The sequence below is a fragment of the Anabrus simplex genome, chromosome 2 (genome assembly GCF_040414725.1).
Source record: "Anabrus simplex isolate iqAnaSimp1 chromosome 2, ASM4041472v1, whole genome shotgun sequence".
NCBI lineage: Eukaryota > Metazoa > Arthropoda > Insecta > Orthoptera > Tettigoniidae > Anabrus > Anabrus simplex.
Window position 1 is genome coordinate 963,628 of NC_090266.1, and position 22,953 is coordinate 986,580.

The 22,953-nt window shown below is 38.2% G+C and overlaps 1 protein-coding gene across 1 annotated transcript in view; it reads right to left on the reverse strand.

Annotated features, from left to right (window-relative positions):
* The window catches only part of yata (N-terminal kinase-like protein yata), an 882,319-nt gene that overhangs the window by 73,552 nt on the left and 785,814 nt on the right, over positions 1–22,953 (reverse strand). The window lies entirely within an intron of this gene.

A 22,953-nucleotide genomic window follows, 5' to 3' on the forward strand; every position in this document is an offset into this window, starting at 1 on the left:
CCATCCATCCATCCATCCATCCATCCATCCATCCATCCATCCATCCATCCATCCATCCATCCATCCATCCATCCATCCATCCATCCATCCATCCATCCATCCATCCATCCATCCATCCATCCATCCATCCATCCATCCATCCATCCATCCATCCATCCATCCATCCATCCATCCATCCATCCATCCATCCATCCATCCATCCATCCATCCATCCATCCATCCATCCATCCATCCATCCATCCATCCATCCATCCATCCATCCATCCATCCATCCATCCATCCATCCATCCATCCATCCATCCATCCATCCATCCATCCATCCATCCATCCATCCATCCATCCATCCATCCATCCATCCATCCATCCATCCATCCATCCATCCATCCATCCATCCATCCATCCATCCATCCATCCATCCATCCATCCATCCATCCATCCATCCATCCATCCATCCATCCATCCATCCATCCATCCATCCATCCATCCATCCATCCATCCATCCATCCATCCATCCATCCATCCATCCATCCATCCATCCATCCATCCATCCATCCATCCATCCATCCATCCATCCATCCATCCATCCATCCATCCATCCATCCATCCATCCATCCATCCATCCATCCATCCATCCATCCATCCATCCATCCATCCATCCATCCATCCATCCATCCATCCATCCATCCATCCATCCATCCATCCATCCATCCATCCATCCATCCATCCATCCATCCATCCATCCATCCATCCATCCATCCATCCATCCATCCATCCATCCATCCATCCATCCATCCATCCATCCATCCATCCATCCATCCATCCATCCATCCATCCATCCATCCATCCATCCATCCATCCATCCATCCATCCATCCATCCATCCATCCATCCATCCATCCATCCATCCATCCATCCATCCATCCATCCATCCATCCATCCATCCATCCATCCATCCATCCATCCATCCATCCATCCATCCATCCATCCATCCATCCATCCATCCATCCATCCATCCATCCATCCATCCATCCATCCATCCATCCATCCATCCATCCATCCATCCATCCATCCATCCATCCATCCATCCATCCATCCATCCATCCATCCATCCATCCATCCATCCATCCATCCATCCATCCATCCATCCATCCATCCATCCATCCATCCATCCATCCATCCATCCATCCATCCATCCATCCATCCATCCATCCATCCATCCATCCATCCATCCATCCATCCATCCATCCATCCATCCATCCATCCATCCATCCATCCATCCATCCATCCATCCATCCATCCATCCATCCATCCATCCATCCATCCATCCATCCATCCATTCTTTTTTTCTTTTTTTCTTGCTAGGGGCTTTACGTCGCATCGACACAGATAGGTCTTATGGCGACGATGGGATAGGAAAGGCCTAGGAGTTGGAAGGAAGCGGCCGTGGCCTTAATTAAGGTACAGCCCCAGCATTTGCCTGGTGTGAAAATGGGAAACCACGGAAAACCATCTTCAGGGCTGCCTGTAGTAGGATTCGAACCTACTATCTCCCGGATGCAAGCTCACAGCCGCGCGCCTCTTCGCGCACGGCCAACTCGCCCGGTCCCATTCTTGTTGCTTAGATTTCCACAAGGAAAGTCTTGCCTTGTCTGGTGGTCCTTTCAAGGGCTTTGATGTCTGGAGGAAATTTTTCCTGGATTTCAGCCTAGATTGAGATTGTTGGTAACCAAACAGCGGCTGAGCTTCAACGTTCTCAACCTTCAGTCGTTCTTGATCAGCAGCGACTTCTCGACGAATACTTGGAGGTGCAACACCAGCAAGACAGTATAGCTTCTCAACAGGAGTAGGTTTCAGGCATCCTGTGATTAATCTACAAGCTTCATTTAGGGCAGGGTCCACAGTCTTGGCGTGGGATGATCTATACCACACAGGGGATGCGTATTCTGCAGCAGAGTAACACAGAGCCAATGCAGTGGTTCTAAGAACTTGTGGCTTTGCACCCCAGTTTGTACCTCTCAGCTTCCTCAGGATGTTGTTTCTGGCACTGGCTTTGTGTTTGATGTTGGAACAGTGTTTTCTGAAAGTGAGGGAGCGGTCCAGCGTTACCCCTAGGTACTTTGGGGTGAAAGAATGTTCCAAGGGGGTCCATTCCAGGAGACATGTAATTTCCTTGAAATAGTAGGTTATTCAAGAGTATTATATTATATTATTATATTTCTTCTGATGGACAAGACTAGTAGACATTGTTAATGTTATTATGGAAGTAGCTAAAGTATTTCTACTAATGCTTCTTCTCTGCATTTTTCTGACAAATTCGCATTAATTAATCTCTTTTATATGTATTTCACTAGAAATCACGTTAAGTAGACTGTATCTCCGGGCTGTCAGTGGAAACAACTTCCTCCTATTCGTTAGGCGATTGATGAACTGATAGCGCGTTCCAATGCGCCTTTCCTTGGTATACAGTACAGTTTCAAACGAACTTCCTTTATTCGCAGTATTACCAGTTGCAAGTTACTATCTTATGTTCAACTGATTTTCTACTAAATGGTTCAAACCTTTTAATTTCATATAACAGATTTCATATTCGTAAGAATGTATAATAATAAATGGCACAAGAATAAATTAAAGGCTACAGAGTGCTAAAATATTGACCTCTTCTTTTACTATGCACTGAGATTTATTTCACATTATATCGAAAGCATCAATCGATATGAATTCTTTTAGGCACGACCCTCTGATTTCTTGATGTCATCAACATTTACTACGAAAGTTACGAAGTATTTCCGAACTGGAATAAAACTGAAATTTTAGAATGTTGTGCTCGAAGGTCTGTGTAGTTAATTGACAAGGTTTAACGCAGACAATCGAAATGTAAGACTCGATTTGTACAATGTACGGTACTATTTTATTTTCACTAGTTTATCATATTAAGTAATTCCTACACCTTTGAGTTAGTGTGATGTATGTACACCGATGAGCCATTGCATAATGACCACCCCGACCCGGGAACGTTTCGCGCCTAAGCTTTCCACACTATTTCAGTCAGTTCCCAGGGCTACACCCGCTGCCTGAACTCGACTGTGTCAGCTGGAAGGTTCAAGTTCTTTCCCCACCACAAGCGCGAACGCTCCCATAGTTCCTCGCACTCGAGGCCAGGCCACACCTCCGGTCGTCCAGAAAGACGCTTACTACGAAGATGGACTATACAAATCACCACAGAAACACGCAATAGTGATTACATCCCTCTATCTACGATTTGCGTCAGGAATAGCATCCGGCCGCTAAACAGGACCAAATCCACATGTGTAACGCAGTTCTCATCCACAACCCCACAGCTGTGGGAAGAACGGTAGAAAAAGAAGAAGGTATTGATAACAGTGCATTAACAAAACCGATAGTAGCAAATATAATGTTTACAATACAGCGGATATCTACCAGTACTAACCGAACCGGGGCACAGAAGTAGTCGCACATCACGGAAATCGAACAGCGGGTGGTCGATAATTGAGTCCTGAATACAAGTACACCGGGACCATAACAAATGCTTGTTTTCACCGAGCAACAAGTAGTATTTTCTCAAACGATAGGCTTGTTGTATAGTGATACTAATATTTAATTCCTCGTTGCGGGGATCGAACCGTAGCCATCATTAAAGGACAACTATACACAACCCGGGGACCATGGCAGTTGCTTGTTTTCGCCACTAAAGAGTAGCAGGTTTTCGCTATTATTTCTATTAGTGCCACGAGTAAAATGGTACAGTATATTATGTTAACTTATATTACGTTAACATAAATATGGAGCTAGGGTCTACCCATCGGTTAACTAGTCATATTATTTTCTATCCTCTGCGTGTGTTCAGATTATATACATACCGATAAGTCATACCCAAAAAGTAAATTTCTATGTATAGTTTTATGATACTGCGTTGTATATTCTGATATGCAAAACTATGTAACCTGATATATGGTAATGTTATAATTTTCTTAAATTTAAATAAACGGGCGAGTTGGCCGTGCGGATAGGGTCGCGCAGATGTGAGCTTGCATCCGGGAGATAGTGGGTTCGAACCCCACTGTCGGCAGCCCTGAAGATGATTTTCCGTGGTTTCCCATCAGGCAAATGCTGGGGGTGTACCTTAAGGCCACGGCCGCTTCCTTACCATTCCTAGGCCTTTTCTGTCCCATCGTTGCCATAAGACCTATCAGTGTCAGTGCGACGTAAAGCAATTAGAAAAAATTAAATGTAGGCTAATTTTACAGTCATCACATACATTATTCAAGACAATGACTATACTATTTTACTATATAGGCCTAGCTACCATCGCAGAATTTCTAACCTCTTCAATAATAGTGACTTGTAGGCCTATACCACGTATAACTCTAAATTTTGAAGTTTTACGGCAGGTAGTCAGGCTCTGAATATAACAAATACTGACAGGCCTATATACATACAGCATAAGCAAAATAAATAACATCTTAAAACGTTGACCTAGTCTATTCTTTATTGAAATAATAATATCACTCTCCTTCATCTATCAGCTGATTGAGTACTTGGCAAAAACATGGCAGCTGGACTGGCCTTGGCCACACTGTACATATAGAGTCACTGTAGTCTACCCCTACCGTTATTACCACCTACACTTCCTTCAAAAACCAACTGAACAAGTCCTGGGTGTCTTAAGATGTGTCCTATTGTTCCATGTATTCTTCTTGTCAACTTTAGCCAAATCAATCTCCTCTAGCCAATTCGATTCAGTATCTCTTCATTTGTGATTCAATCTATCAATCTCACCTTCAGCATTCTTATGTAACACCACATTTCAAAAGCTTCTCTTCTCTTTCTTTCTGAGCTAGTCATCATCCATGTTTCACTTCCATACAATGCCACGCTCCACACGAAATTCTTCAAAAACATCTTTTTAATTCCTATATCAATGTTTGAAGTGAGCAAATTTCTTTTCTTAAGAAAGCTCTTCCTTGCTTGTGCTAGTCTGCATTTTATGTCCTCCTTACTTCTGCCATCGTTAGTTATTTTACCACCCAAGTAACAATATTCATCTACTTCCTTTAAGACTTCATTTCCTAATTTAATATTTCCTGGATCACCTGCCTTCGTTCGACTGCACTCCATTACTTTTGTTTTGGACTTATTTATTTTCATCTTGTACTCCATACCCAAGACTTTCTCCATACCATTCAGCAGCTTCGCAAGATCTTCTGCAGTCTCAGATGAAATAAAAATATAATCGGCAAATCTCAAGGTTTTGATTTCTTCTCCATGGATTGTTTTAAGTGGCTTACAATTGGGTAAATATGGTGGACTTGGTTTCAAAATCAAATCAATATCTCTTTATTTGCAAATGAGGTGTCTACCTCGGTGGCAAATTGTACACTAAAATACATTATTGTCAAGCACTAAATATTAAATTAACAAGAGAAGAAAATTTTCCTATAATACAATTTTATACAATTTACGCTAACAATGTTTTCTATTAAACACACAGCTCATACTTAATAAACGTATATTGTTTACAAAATTCTACTTATAATATCTCCTGTACTACTTACAAATATAGTCAACTGATATACAGTATGTGGAATTACTTCAAATGATACTATACAACTGGTATAAGATTAATATTTACATTGCATTTATTTACTTATTTACTTTTTTTTTCTTTTTTTCTTTTTACCCGTTCTAGAACCGAAGTAGCATAATGACCTGCTGCGTCTTAACCAGAGCCCCTTTTGCCACAACTTTTCAGAGTTCCTGAAGGGCCTTCACAGCTACCGTAGCGCTCCCAGGGCCCTCGAAGTCCCCACTGTACTTCACCCCTACTTTGGCTGTCCAAACTCCTTAGACCAGGGGATGGAATTAATTTAACCCACACATTTTTTAAATTTTATTTACAATAACCTGCACAGGTCGAATGCCCTCTAATACTTCATTTATTTTCTCTGTTGCTGCTTATTCTCTTCTTGAATACCAGTACAGATTTTGGAAAAGGATCAAACACTACCTCTGGTAAACTGTTCCACTCCTTCACACCCTTCCCAATGAATGAAAATTTACCCCAATCACTTCTGCTAAAATTCCTTCTAATTTTATATTTGTGGTCAGTCCTGCCGATATAATTATTTTCCAACTGAAGCCTCTCATGGATATCTCCCCATGCTTCTTCTCCTGTACAGGCTCTATATAATCCTATAAGTCTAGTTTTCTCCCTTCTCTTACTTAAAGTTTCCCACCCAAGTTCCTTTAACATTTCTGATACACTACTCCTTCTCCTGAAATCCCCTGTTACAAATCTTGCTTTCCTCTGCACACTATATATTTCTTTTATTAGGTATTTTGGTGAGGATCCCAAACACTGTTTGCATATTCCAATAATAGACGAACCATACTCAAGTAACTTTTTCTTTTAATTCTTTGTTGCATCCTTTAAGTAGCCTCATTATGACATGTAACGATCTGTATGCTTTCCCAACAATATCATCAACATGACCCTTCCAGTGCAAATTACTTTCAAATCTCACACCTAAGTAATTGCACTTGCCATCTTTAGGGATAACTACCTCGTCCAAAGTATATTCAAATTCAGTTTTAAAGCTCCTGTTTGTAAAATTTCTAACAGTTGATTTGCCTCCATTACCCTTCATATTATTTTCTTCAACCCATTGTTGGATACTTTCAAGGTCCCTTTGTAATTCTGAACAATCCTCAATGTTGTTTATTTCCCTATAAACAATTATGTCATCTGCATACAATCTTATTTTTGATGTTATATTGTTCCCTAAATCATTTGCGTATATTAAGAAAAGTAACGGACCGATTATACTACCCTGTGCAATTCCCTTCCAAACTTTCTCTTCCTGAGATACATTATTTCCTACTTTGACTTTCTGAACCCTTGAATTTAGAAATGTTTTTATCCAACGTGTAACCCTTACGTCCAATCCTAATCCCTCCAATTTCTTTAATAATATTCCATGTTCCACTCTATCAGAGGCTTTGGAAAGATCTATGGCTATGCAATCTAACTGACCTCCTGAATCCAATTGATCTGATATGTCCTGCTGAAATCCCACCAGTTGTGCCTCACAAGAAAATTTCTTTCTAAATCCATACTGGCTCCTCATGAATCAATTTTTATCATCACATATCCCTCTGATGTACTTTGTTATTAAACTCTCCAGTATTTTACAAACTATACTGGTCAGGCTGATTGGTCTGTAGTTCTATGGTTTCCTTTTAACACCCTTTCCTTTATAAATTGGTATTATTATAGATTTCTTCCATTCCTTTGGTATTACACTATTATTTATGACATAGTCAAAGAGAAATTTTAAATAAGGCACTATGTACCACCCCATTGTCTTTAATACCTCCCCAGTAATTTGATCACTTCCTGCTGCTTTTCCTTGCTGAAGCAGTTGGATTTCTCTGAAAATATCTTCATTTGTGAATGAGAAGCTTCTTGTTTCCCTCTGTGTCTCTCCCTCTCTATCTTCTGTTTTGGTTTCCAACTCCTGACAATCATCTACTGAATCTCTGATTTCCCAACTAAATAAGTTTGCTTTCTCAGTACCTGTTAAACAGAGTTCACCCTCTTCTCCCACCATTGTAGGAATTTGGATTCCTTTTCCTTTTTGATTTTTGATACATGAATACAGCTTTTGACATTTCCCTTTGTGGTCATTACCCTCTTGAAGTATGCCATTCATATAATTCTCTTTTGCTTCCTTTTTTGCTCTATTCAGTTCCCTCATTAGCTGTTTTCTAGTTTCTCTACTCTCCCTACCCTCTTTGATTTACCTGTTTACTATTCTACATTTTCTTTTTAATTTTCTTATTTCCCTTGTATAATAAACAGGGTCTGAGGTCATTTTACCCTTCTTAACAGGTACAAATCTTTCTCTCCTTCCCAAATGATTCCTTTAAATTTAGCCCAAAGTGTATCCACGTTACTCCCTTCACTTATTCAACAACTGAATTGTGATTTAAGGTAAGTCCCAAATTCATCAACTTTAGTTTTTCTGTACAATTTCTTGTCTTGTGTAACCCTCTTATTAAGCCTTTTTGGTACCAGTCCTACATCCATTATTACAGCCTTATGGACTCCTATTCCTTCAATTACCTCAGTTTTATCAACAATTTCCCAGGGTTTAACCAAGAATACATCTAGTAAGTTATTGAGACGAGTCGGTTCTTGTAATACTTGTGTAAATCCTCCCTCCCAAATTAACTTATTTACCAGTTTCTGTTCATGGGCTACACTAGCAGCTCCCTTCCATTCAACTTCAGGCAAATTTAGATCTCCCCCAATTATTACCATATCATTAGTATTGTTTTTATGAGTATAATCTATTATTTTCCCAAATATTTCCATGTCTCTTTCCTCTCTTCCAGGCCTGTATGTTCCTATAATTCCCACCTCCTTCATATTATCACAAACTAATTTTATCCCTTTCATCGGTAAACCATTCATGTGAACAGTAAGTTTCCTTCACCAGAATAAACACCCCCTTCCCTTTTTGTCTCCTCGGTCTCTACAATAGACTGTGTACCTTTCTGGAAATACTTCTCTATTACCCACCCCTTTTCTCAACCACGGTTCCACTCCTATCACCACATCAGTCTCATAAGATTCCATCAATGTACCGAATTTTAGTTGTGTATTTACTACACTTTGACAGTTTACCAAGAGCAATCAAAGACCCCCCCTCCCCCCTAAAACTTGACTGTTGCAATTGGGTAACTTGAAATTCCTTACTATCCTGAGTTTCATTTTCTAGTTGACTGAGCCAGCTTGAAGTACAGCTGGCTCTTTCTACTAGCTTTCCTGGTCAGTATTATAACTCAAGGGAGTTGCCTGTTTTACAGTACATATCTTAAGATTACTAAAATCTAGAACAATATTTGCTATCTTTCGTTTACCTGAACTGTTTAGATGGAGGCCATGTTTTGTATAACACTAGGCTATCTCTCAAAACTGCTGCATTCAATAACCTGAGTATTCCGAAAATGTTTACAAATTTTAACAATATCTGTATTGACCTTGTCCACTTCAATGTTCACACACTAGTCTCTACGCAAATCATGCCTGTGGGGCACGTTCACTACAAGGACGTTAGTGTATGTTTAAGTTGTGATCTTACATTCTTGGCGTCATCGTGAGCTACGTCGTTCGTCCCACCGATGATAAGCACTGCATCGCCGCTCCCGAAGTTCCTTGTTGCTTCTTCTACGTTTTCCAGGACACTGCTGATAGAAGCTCCTGGATATATTTCTCCGGTTGCTGCTATATTCTCGTCGTTAATCACTCCCGCAATTCCCCTTCCTTGGCTATCACCAAACACAGCTACCTTTGCTGATTTAGGCCTAACTGGGTCTTGAATCTGAATTCTAGGCCTAAATTTTAAACTCGGCACGGCAACGGCAGCGGATCGCGATGATTTGGTTTCACGCGCGTTGTCTTCCAGAATTAAATTATTTAGGAGAGAAAACTTATTTCTGATGTTTATTTCCGGATATTCAGTTGTAGATTTCTTCTTAGCCGGCCATCCACGAACTACTTGACACCACGTGCTCGATATATCACTCGAAGAATGGTCAGGCCCAAATTCTAGCGATCGCAGTCTTTCTTTTAATTCTTGATTTTCAACTTTAAGAGTCTCATTGTCCTTTTGTAGAATGTTTATAATTTCTAATGCACTTTTATATTCCTCATCGATTGTTTTCGGTGCTTCATCATCAACGCCGTCGCCAACTACAACATTCCGAACACACTGCTCACAAATGCAGTCAACATTTTCATTAGTTTTTACGTCTCTAGGGCAATTTCCGCGATGTCTCTCTTTCTTGTTGTTCTGCCTCACTATCGGTTTGTTTACACTCGGGACACAGCCACTCACTTTCTTCAATATCAGTCCTATTTACAATATTTGCACAACAAAAATGGTACCATTCATCACACTTACGACATAGAATCCCATTTTTAACTACTCTTCTGCATTTGCCACACTTTTCACTGCATCTTACACCATTATCTACTACGGATATCACAGACTCACACACAGTAGTCGCTATCTTACATTGCGTGGGATCCTTGGGCTTCTGCTTTCCAGTCCTCCACTTTATTACTTCATTGTTCAGTTCAGTTGTGATAATTCCAACTCCTCCTGTAGCTCTACTTCTTTTATCTACTCCTGAATATCTCAGAACATATCCCTGGTCCAGTTCCATTGCCCCTGCTTCCTTTTTCTTCAATTCGCTGATCCCGAGGATTTCCCTCTTACAGATTAACCATTAACGGATGGTTTCGGCATGACAACAAGTTTTTGCACTATTCTTTTATTCTGAACTCCAATTGAATTTTACAAGAATTCATCAGATCATCATGTACACAGTGATCTAACATCACAACAAGAACATAGTGCTCAATATTTTAATGCATGCAGACTCTGTTTTATTGTGTTTTATCGTATTCGACTAGATGGAATTTAATTCCATGCATCCACACTTTGATTTTTAAAATGTTAAATTGTATTGGCAATAGTTTTGGATTTCTTAATGGGGGCATTCGACCAGTGCAGGATAAAAAATGTGGGGACTTCGAGGGCCCTGGGACCGCTACGGTAGTTGTGAAGGCCCTTCAGGAACTCTGAAAAGTGGTGGCAAAAGGGGCTCTGGTTAAGACGCAGCAGGTCGTTATGCTACTTATGTTCCAAAATGGGTAAAATATAAATATGTAAATAAATTCAATGTTAATTTTAATCTTATACCAGTTGTATATTATTATCAGAAGTAATTTCACATACTGTATTTGAGTTGACTATGTTTGTAAGATATTATAAGTAGAATTTTGTAAACAATATAAATTTATTAAGGATGATGTATGTGTTTAATAGAACAAATTATTAGCGTAAATTGTATAATATTGTATTCTAGGAAAATTTTCTTCGTCTCTTGTTAATTTAAAATTTAGTGCTTGACAATAATGTATTTTAGTGTACCATTTGCCACCGAGGTAGACAACTCATTTGCAAATAAAGAGATTTTGATTTGATTTGATTTGATTTGATTTGAGATTAGATCTGGATTTGGAAAATAACCAAGAAGATGCTGTCATACAAATATATGCTCCTACTGAAGATAGTGATGAGATAGAAAAAGAGATATTTTACTCTGCCCTCCAGAGAACATTAGACAAAGCTAGAGATACCATAGAACCGGTGATAATAATGGGGGACTGGAATGGCAGAGTTGGGAATAAGATGAGTTCTGGTCATGGAAGCTTGGGAAGATATGGGGCAGAGAGAAGTCTGAACAGCAATGGGAACAGAATGCTTTAGTTCTGCATAGATAATGAAATGCGAATAGGAAATTCTTTCTTCCCTCATAAACAGATCCACCAAATTACCTTCGAGGCAATAGGCAGAAATATACGAAGTACAATAGACTACTATGTGTATGTGACCGGTGGGGACGGCAAGCTGAAAATTATTCTCATCATTGTGTTTTGTAAAATTATATTATCCAAGTTTGGACATGTAAACTATTCACCTCTTATTTTAAGAAATCTATTACCTGTATAACATTTTGATTATTGAAATTGTGAAGGAATTCTGTATGTCATATTGTGTAATTGCGTGTTTTAACGCTTGAAGGACATAAACTTTTGAGGCAGCCTGTACTGCAACGTGTACATTTTTAGTATGTGTTGCAATCAAAACATCCAGAACCTTGCTGATGTAATGAGATGTATACTGATTGGTCAGTATACAGAAGTTTTTAATTGATGAATACGGGATCTGGGGAAAATCAATGTCCTTGTTGGTTATTCATGATCGGATGATTTCCGGTTTCTGAGCTCATCCGCGAGAACGTAGCTTGCCCGTTGTCTTTTGCCTTTGAGCTACTTAGCGAGTGGACGTGCCTCGGGTCCGTTCTGCCATGTGGACACCGACCTCACGGTAAGCACTATATTCTTGTGGTTGATGTAATTCAAATTCTTTCTTCTTTTTCGGCATTTGTTTGATGTAAGTAACTTCCACGGTAATGTAACTTTTAATTTTGCATGTCGGAGTTTCCCCCTAGACTTTCATATTCACCATTTGGGTTTTCTGAATGACTGTGCCTCGACAGACAGTTATAGCATCTTTGTTTTCAGAGGCAATTACATTCCTTGTCCAGTATTCTGTAACTAGTGCAGATTTAACTTTCCTTTTCCTGTTTTAAGTGTTATTTAATTTCTGTGTTTTAATTTCCATCTACTAGATTTCCTGTTTTTTATTTTATTCATTCGGTTTGTATTGTCTTTTCTTTTGTTAATACATTTGAGCTCGAGGGTAAGCATGTGGTGTCATTCCTTCCCCACAACAGGACACGATCTCATGGCCTAATAGGGTTCCTTCCACGTCCTTCTGTAGTTGTCGTTTGGTAGACCTGTAAGTTAAAAGTTATTGCATCTCGAACATGGTGTTAATTAAGTTTTTTAAAATTCCAATGTATTTCTATTTTAATTATTTCATTATTATTATTATTATTATTATTATTATTATTATTATTATTATTATTATTATTATTATTATTACGTACTACAGTGTACGCAAAGAATACCCACTATGATGTAATGGATGTGAGGGGATTCCGCAGTACAGAACTCAATGCTGAACATCGTTTATTGGTAATGGAAATCCGGTTCAGATATGTATGAGAATCAACAAAAATGAATTATGTCAAAGTGAAAGTATCTGCCTTAGAGGATATCTCCAAGCGATAGGAGTATGAGAATATGTTGAGCGAAAAACTCATAGAGAAGGAGCAAAATCACAGAGGTATGTTGAACATGGAGGACAAATGGAAGGTGATGAAAGAGACGGTAACCAGGTAGCTACAGAGGTGTGCGGGTTCAGCAGAGTCAAAGGAAATAGGAAATAGACAAGATGGAGGAGCGAAACAGAAAAAGGAAGCAGTTGCAGCCAAGAAGAAAACAAGGAAAAGATATATGAAATCCAAAAGTGAGGAAGACAAAGGAACATATATACAACTACGAAATGCAGCAGGGAGACCAGTCAAGGAAGCTAAAAAGAATCCTGGGAACAGTTTGGAAGGGAAATAGAAGAAAGTTATAAGGAAAATCAAAGAAAGTTCTGGCATGTGGTGAAAAGCTTGAAGGGAAAAAGGGGTAAGAAAATCAGAAACATTAAGGATAAAAATAACAGGCTGAAAACCAACATAAACGACATCCTGGAAGTGTGGAGCGAATATTACTCAGAAACATTCGAGGAAAGGAATAGAATGGTGGGCATGACACCAATGGATGAGGATAACAGTGGAGGGAGGGAAAAGGAAGACTGTATCAGTTTGCAGGAAGTGCATGATGCAATTAAGGCAATCAAAACTGGTAAAGCAACAGGCTGGGATAATATTCAACCAGAAGTTGTGAAATTCGGAGGCAGAGAACTAGAGAAATGCATCTCGGATCTCTTCAAGTTAGTTCGTGACTCTGAGAAAATACCAGAAGATTGGGAGCGGAACATCATAGTTCCCATTCACAAGATGGGAAGCTCAACTGACTGTCATAATTACAAAGCGATATGCTTAGCATCAGTTCTCCAGAAGTTATATTCAACTACAATAGAGAAGAGACTTAAGAGTAAGTGGAGGAAGAACTGGAAAAAGAACAGGCTGGATTTAGACCCCATTGGCAAACACAAGATTAGATCTACTGTTTGAAAAATGCAGCAGAAAGAGTCCTAAATCGGCAACCAGCATTTATTGATTTGAAGTCAGCATTTGACAAAGTACCGAGAGAAGAGCTATGGATGGCTTTCCAGAAGGCACATATTACCCCCTAACTGACTAGGGTGATTAAAAGTATATACAGGAGGGTTATAGGTATAGTGAGGATAAATGGCCACACCTCCAAGGAATTTACTGGTGTTAAGCAAGGTGATGGGCATACTCCTCTACTCTTTATAATATTATTAAACAATGTAAGAGGTGAACAAGTAAATGCAAAGTTGGAAATTTCAAGACGAGACCAGTGTGAATACAGGCACTAATATACGCAGATGAATACGCAAATGTAGAATAGTACACAGGAAAATCAAAGAGGGTAGGGAGCGTAGAGAAACTAGAAAACAGCTAATGAGGGAACTGAATAGAGCGGAAAAGGAAGCAAAAGAGAATTATATGAATGGCATACTTCAAGAGGGTAATGACCACAAAGGGAAATGGAAAAAGGCCTGGAAGAGAGGAAAGAGACATGGAAATCTTTGAGAAAATAATAGATTATACTCGTAAAAACAATAATAATGATATGGTAATAATTGGGGGAGATCTAAATTTGCCTGAAGTTGAATGAACGGAGCTGCAAGTGAAGCCCATGAACAGAAACTGGCAAATAAGTTAATTTGGGAGGGAGGATTTACACTAGTAGTACAAGAACCGACTCGTCTCAATAACTTACTAGATGTATTCTTGATTAAACCCTGGGAAATTGTGGATAAAACTGAGGTAATTGAAGGAATAGGAGACCATAAGGCTGTAATAATGGATGTAGGACTCGTACCAAAAAGGCTTAATAAGAGGGTTGTACAAGACAAGAAATTGTATAGAAAAACTAAAGTTGATGAATTTGGGACTTACATTAAATCACAATTCAGTTGTTGGATAAGTGAAGGGAGTAACGTGGATACACTTTGGGCTAAATTTAAAGGAATCATTTGGGAAGGAGAGAAGAGATTTGTACCTGTTAAGAAGGGTAAAATGACCTCAGACCCTGTTTATTATACAAGGGAAATAAGAAAATTAAAAAAGAAATGTAGAATAGTAAACAGGAAAATCAAAGAGGGTAGGGAGAGTAGAGAAACTAGAAAACAGCTATTGAGGGAACTGAATAGAGCGAAAAAGGAAGCAAAAGAAAATTATATGAATGGCATACTTCAAGAGGGTAATGACCACAAAGGATTAGATTTTGAACTAACTTCAGTGGAATTTAAGCTTCCCTATGGTAAAAGGGTAATTCTGTTAACCGTGTACCGTTCACCGGATGCTGATGTGGAAATTTTCTTAGAAAAATTAGATCAAGTCCTTCATAACATTTTCGGTAGGAATAGCAGCACAGAAGTAATACTTTGTGGTGATTTTAACATAGATTTTGCTGAAGAAAACCTTCCATCAACATCACAACTACTGCATGTTCTTCAAAGCTGTAATCTAAAACACTTAATTTTTACACCCACCCGGGTAACTGCCACCTCAGCTACAACGATAGACAACATTTGTATTAATTTCCATTGTTCTAAAATGCAAGCATCCAATATAAATTTTGGATTATCAGATCATCATGCTCAAATTTTACAACTAGAATTTGAGAATGCTAGCAAGCATTCAACCAAAATAAAGCAAGCACAATTAACTCGTTTTTTCTCTGCAGCTGCATGTGGCAGTTTCATTGAAAGCCTTAAACTTCAGACCTGGACTCCAATAACATTCGGTCATAGCATTGACCAAAAGTATAGAACCTTTTTAAGCATTTTTTTAACGGAATTTGAATTACACTTTCCAAAAAACTTGTAGTAATTAATGAATCTTCAAAAAAGCCATGGATCACGAAGGGTATACGGATCTCAAGTCAAAAATGTAAATTACTAAGTAGATTAGCACAGCAGAGTTGTGACCAGGTTTTTTGTAAGTATGTTAAAAACTACAAATCAGTCTATCGAAGAGTTCTTAGGATGGCTAAGATAATGCACAATAACAAGAAAGTTAAAGAGTCGTGCAATAAATCACAAACTATATGGAAGGTAATCAAGGGAGAAACCAACAGACATGCAGTTGGAAATAAAGTTGCTGCCATAAAAATTGATAAGGGAATACAAATCAATGACCCTCATCATTTGGCTAATTATATAAATGATTTCTTTCTATCCCTACCATACAAACTTGAAAATGCAAATAAATCAGATGTATTACCAGAACTCCCAACCTTTGTGCAAAACTCTATGCACTTAACTCCAGTAACAGAACTGGAAGTTTTTAAAATCATACAATCTTTGAAGAACAAAACTTCCACAGGTGTAGATGAAGTTCCCACAAAACTCATTAAAAAATGTGCTCCCTATCTGGTACAGCCTTTAACTTATCTCATCAATGAATCATTTTCTAGTGGTCAGTTCCCTAATCTCCTAAAAATAGCTATCCCAGTCTTTAAAAGTGGAAACTTACACGATTTACATAACTACAGACCAATATCAATACTTACTGTTATTTCAAAAATATATGAATGTGCTATGAAAGATCGGCTTACTAAATTTTTAATCAAATATAACTTGTTAAATAATGCGCAACATGGGTTCAGAGCTGGCAGAAGTACTTTGTCTGCTTTATCACATTTTACACAGTTGGTCGTAAATGCTCGACAATGATGAAACTGTGATAGGACTATTTCTTGACTTTTCAAAGGCATTTGATACTGTTGATCATGAAATATTGTTGCACAAATTATATCAGATTGGAGTTAGAGGAATTGTTAATGACTGGTTTAGATCATACCTGAATAAACGATCCCAGTTTGTTGAAATTACACATTGTAACAGTAAAGGGCATAATGAGACATATCACTCTCAGGTAAAAAGCATAGACTTAGGTATTCCGCAGGGTAGTATTTTGGGGCCTGTTCTTTTCTTGATCTATGTGAATGATCTTCCTCACAATAATCAAGTAGAAACAGCAGTTCTGTATGCTGATGATACAAACATAATTATTAATAATCCTGACCCTACGTCTATAGAAACTACAGCAAATACAGTCCTCTCTAGGTTAGAATCATGGTTCAGGAAAAACAAATTAACATTGAACTTTAAAAAGACCCAATACATGGAATTCAAGGCATCTAACTACCATGACAAAACTGCAAAAAAACACCACCTTATATTAAATGCAAATGCAATTGAAAATACGTTGACCACAAAATTTTTAGGTGTCCATATAGATGAAAAATTAAGATGGGATTGTCATATTAAAAAAATAGGGAAGTCTCTGAGTTCTGTTTGTTTTGCCTTAAGGATTTTGTCTAATAGTTGTAGTGAATAATATGTAGGAATGGCATATTTTGGATATTTCCATTCTGTCATCACTTATACTATTGGTCTCTGGGGCTGTTACAAATCAAATCTTGATGTTATTTTTCGAATACAGAAACGAGCTATCAGAATTATATTGAGATGTAACAGGTTAGATCATTGCAGACCATTATTTAAGAGACTAAGAATACTCCCAGTACCAAGTATATACATCATGCAATGCATTCTACACGTGAAAAAAAATATTGATCACTTCAGAAAGAATTTTGACAATCACAATTACCAGACGCGAACAAGAAATAATATTTTTATCGAACACAAGAGTAAAACCATTGCCTTGAGACATGTAGACTCTGTTGGAATCAGATTGTATAATAAGCTTCCAAATACGATTAAAGATATTAGTCCCGTCAGTTCATTTACCACAGCTTTAAAAAATCTCCTGCTGAGTAGCTGCTTCTACAGTACAGAAGAATACATGATGAAGTGCTGGTAATGATGCTACTACTTATTAACTTGTAATCTAGTATATAGCCTTAAAAATATGTTAATGTCACATTATGTTCACATTATTAACACCACACCAATATATTTTTATTTTGTCTTGTAAATATTGGTTATTAATATTATTTAAAAAAAATTAGGATGTGCTGTCCTAACATTGAGGTATGTGGTGTTTCTGTTCTTCTTCTTTTTCAAAATGTTCATTGTTGTGCATATATTATTGTTAGTATTAGGAAATCACTTGACAACTCCTATACTGTTGGCATATTTCAAAATATGTAATTGTACAGTCTATGGAAGCTAAATAAATGAATGAATGAATGAAAAATTATATGAATGGCATACTTCAAGAGCGTAATGACCACAAAGGGAAATGGAAAAAGCTGTATTCATATATCAGGAATCAAAGAGGAAAAGGAATCCAAATTCCTACAATGGTGGGAGAAGGGGATGAACACTATTTAACAGATACTGAGAAAGGAAACCTATTTAGTAGGGAATTTAGAGATTCAGTAGATGATTGTCAAGAGTTGGAAACCGAAACAGAAGATAGAGAGGGAGAGAGACAAAGGGAAACAAGAAGCTTCTCATTCACAAACGAAGATATTTTCAGAGAAATCCAACTGCTTCAGCAAGGAAAAGCAGCAGGAAGTGATCAAATTACAGGGGAGGTATTAAAGACAATGGGGTGGTATATAGTGCCTTATTTAAAATTTCTCTTTGACTATGTCATAAATAATAGTGTAATACCAAGGGAATGGAAGGAAACTATAATAATACCAATTTATAAAGGAAAGGGTGATAAAAGGAAACCATAGAACTACAGACCAATCAGCCTGACCAGTATAGTTCGTAAAATACTGGAGAGTTTAATATCGAAGTACATCGGAGGGATATGTGATGATAAAAATTGGTTCATGAGGAGCCAGTATGGATTTAGAAAGAAATTTTCTTGTGAGGCACAACTGGTGGGATTTCAGCAGGACATATCAGATCAGTTGGATTCAGGAGGTCAGTTAGATTGCATAGCCATAGATCTTTCCAAAGCCTCTGATAGAGTGGAACATGGAATATTATTAAAGAAATTGGAGGGAATAGGATTGGGCGTAAGGGTTACACGTTGGATAAAAACATTTCTAAATTCAAGGGTTCAGAAAGTCAAAGTAGGAAATAATGTATCTCAGGAAGAGAAAGTTTGGAAGGGAATTGCACAGGGTAGTATAATCGGTCCGTTACTTTTCTTAATATACGCAAATGATTTAGGGAACAATATAACATCAAAAATAAGATTGTATGCAGATGACATAATTGTTTATAGGGAAATAAACAACATTGAGGATTGTTCAGAATTACAAAGGGACCTTGAAAGTATCCAACAATGGGTTGAAGAAAATAATATGAAGGTTAATGGAGGCAAATCAACTGTTACAAATTTTACAAACAGGAGCTTTAAAACTGAATTTGAATATACTTTGGATGAGGCTGTTATCCCAAAAGATGGCAAGTGCAATTACTTAGGTGTGAGATTTGAAAGTAATTTGCACTGGAATGGTCATATTGATGACATTGTTGGGAAAGCATACGGATCATTACATGTCATAATGAGGCTACTTAAAGGATGCAACAAAGAATTAAAAGAAAAAAGTTACTTAAGTATGGTTCGTCCATTATTGGAATATGCAAACAGTGTTTGGGATTCTCACCAAGAATACCTAATAAAAGAAATAGATAGTGTACAGAGGAAAGCAGCAAGATTTGTAACAGGGGATTTCAGGAGAAAGAGTAGTGTATCAGAAATGTTAAAGGAACTTGGGTGGGAAACTTTAAGTAAGAGAAGGGAGAAAACTAGACTTATAGGATTATATAGAGCCTATACAGGAGAAGAAGCATGGGGAGATATCCGTGAGAGGCTTCAGTTGGAAAATAATTATATCGGCAGGACTGACCACAAATATCAAATTGATGATGATGATGATGCTTGTTGTTTAAAGGGGCCTAACATCGAGGTCATCGGCCCCTAATGGTACGAAATGAAACGACAAAGTAAAAGTTCAAAATCATCCACTGACCAAAATAAAAAATGTCATGAAGAATGAATGAATGAATGAAAATGAATTTAAAACAATCAGTGGATCCGTCTCAAAAAACTATCATAGTTAATAGTAGTACAGACCAAGGGACCACTTCCAAAGCACAATCCTGAATCGAGAATGCTTGGTGTCTAAATGGGTCCAAAATACAGATCAGAGGCCCCTCAGAATGATACTTACTGCTTGTAATGCAGAACCATGGTATCCGTCCTGTTGCGGTACTAATCAAAAGTAGCAGAGACTTGCGGTATTCCACACATTATTGTACTACTCAGAGGTTATGAAATTAGACGTATAATACAGACCTGTGTTTTTCTCACTTTGCGGCGCCATTTACAGGCAACGCAAACCTATGGTGTTCATCACATGAGAGTACTAACCACAGGGACCTCTCCCTATCCCGTGGTGTTCCTCATATAGTGGGTACTAATCATAGGCAAGGCAGAACCATGGTAGCTATCATCCCATGGTTCTGCTCATATAGTGGTACTAATCACAGGTACTGCAAAAGCCGACCGCGCGGTGCTCCTGTGTGCTACTAATCATAAACCTATTTCGTACCTAATATAGTGGTACTACGCACAAGTAAAAGCGACCCTTGGTGTTCTCCGCGTGGTGGTACTAAGCACATGTAGTTTCATGGTTCGAATGCAATCATCCCTTGGTCGCCCCTTTTAGTCGCCTCTCACGACAGGCAGGGGATACCGTGGGTGTATTATTCGTCTGCCTCCCCCACCCACAAGGGGTGTGTGTTTGGTCCGCGAGAGGTATTTTATTTCCCTCAAGTCCGCCGGCAAGCCGGTTAGGACCCCCCTATCCGCCACCTGGGACGCGCCACGTGGGAGTATCACCTCTCCCCCTGCTACGCCTGCGTAGCAGGTTCGTGGAATATAAAATTAGAAGGAATTTTAGCAGAAGCGATTGGGGTAAATTTTCATTCATTGGGAAGGGTGTGAAGGAGTGGAACAGTTTACCAGGGGTAGTGTTTGATCCTTTTCCAAAATCTGTACAGATATTCAAGAAGAGAATAAACAGCAACAGAGAAAATAAATGAAGTGTTAGAGGGCATTCGACCAGTGCAGGTTATTGTAAATAAAAAAACGTGTGTGAATAAATTAATTCCATCCCCTGGTCTAAGGAGTTTGGACAGCCAAAGTAGGGGACTGCCTGTAGGGGTGAAGTACAATGGGGACTTCGAGGGCCCTGGGACCGCTACGGTAGCTGTGAAGGCCCTTCAGGAACTCTGAAAAGTGGTGGCAAAAGGGGCTCTGGTTAAGACGCAGCAGGTCGTTATGCTACTTAGGATCCAGAACGGGTAAAAAAAAAAAAAAAGTAAATAAATAAATGCAATGTAAATATTAATCTTATACCAGTTGTATAGTATCATTTGAAGTAATTCCACATACTGTATATCAGTTGACTATATTTGTAAGTAGTACAGGAGATATTATAAGTAGAATTTTGTAAACAATATAAATTTATTAAGGATGAGCTGTGTGTTTAATAGAAAACATTGCTAGCGTAAATTGTATAATATTGTATTATAGGAAAATTTTCTTCTCTTGTTAATTTAATATTTAGTGCTTGACAATAATGTATAAATTTTAGTGTACCACTAAAGTATATTTTAGTGTACCATTTGCCACGGAGGTAGACACCTCATTTGCAAATAAAGAGATTTTGATTTGATTTGAGATGATATTGCACTTTTGGCAACAGATAGAGGTAATTTACAGAGGGCAGTGATAGAACGGGGGTGCGCACTCCAAGACAGGGGGATCTTACGAGGAAAGAACAAAAAGACCTTAACATCGAGTGGCAGAATGAGATTTTAGAATAGGTTCAGCAGTTTGAATATTTAGGCAGCATCATAACAGCGGATAGGAAAGTGGATTCTGAAATAAATCACAGAATCCATAAAGCTAACAATCTATATTATAATATTCATAATACCATCATAGGAAAGAGAGAATTTACCAGGAAAACAAAAATGAGAATATACAAATCAGTATATCTTCCAGTGCTGATGTACGGATCTGAAAGCTGGACACTGCAGAGTAATTTAGAGAGCAGCCTCATTGCCACAGAAATTAAGTATTTGTGTAAAACAGTTGGAAGGACAAGGAGGGATATGGTTAGAAATACTAGGACAAGGGAAGAGTTTCTTAACCAAGAACCACTGATCAGTTTAATTGAAAAGGAGGAACTTGGATGGTTGGGGTACCTGGTGAGGATGGAAGAGGAAAGAAAGCCTAAACAAGTACTCCAAGCAAGACCAGAGGGAAAAAGAGGGAGGGGACGACCGAGGCTGGAGCAGGACAACTACGTCTTTGTCATGGCACGAAAGAGGAACTGAGAAGATTGGCATTGGACCAGACTTCATATGGGAAGTGCCTGTGTATGCATAAAGGAAAAAGAGAAAGAAGATCACTCCTACTCCATCCTCGTGTATCTGTATGTTCCGAAATCGTATTTTGTATCACTTTTATTATGCAGTATTTATCACTACGAAGACTAATAACATAGATATAGAAGAATTAAAGCTTAGGCCTTCCCCAAAAGTACAATTTCACTCAATGTGAATGACAATATTTATAGCTTTAAAGTGTAGTGCTTTATTGCTTGACTTCATATACTGATTTACATTGAATTCTGTTCAGCTATTTTCTCATGATGCGCATACATACAGATAGACACGAGGGAAAAATAAAAATTGTATTTCCTTCTTATTGTGGATATGGCTGAAGCAGAAACACCATTCTTTCTTAATTCTGAGCAATGTACAGACAACACTCTTATTTTATATGTAGATACTAGTCATTATGCAATCTTACTGCACTAGCCCAATTAATTTCCTTACTAGTTCTTGTAATTTAATTCCACTACTCTCTATCATAAATTAGTTACCATTCACTAAACTGTGGTCAGTACCAAATACATTTTTAACTAATATTGCAGTCTTGCACAATGGTGACAAATACAACATTGCTGCTCCTGCAAACCAATGAAAATCGTATTAGCAGAATTAAGAATGCGCCAACAGTCGCTGGGGGCACAAAATATTTAATTAAAGTGAAATATAGAATTAAAATGCTTCTTATTCCCCATTTGCCTAACCATTTTTGTGTCTAGCATTGTCGCTATGCTGCTTGACTTTAAAACACTTTATAGCAGCTTAACTTTGTACACTTTGCAGAAATCTTTAATGCAATTTCTTAATTTATCTTCAGGTACCCTTATGTCAGCTGTAGCACTGTTAAT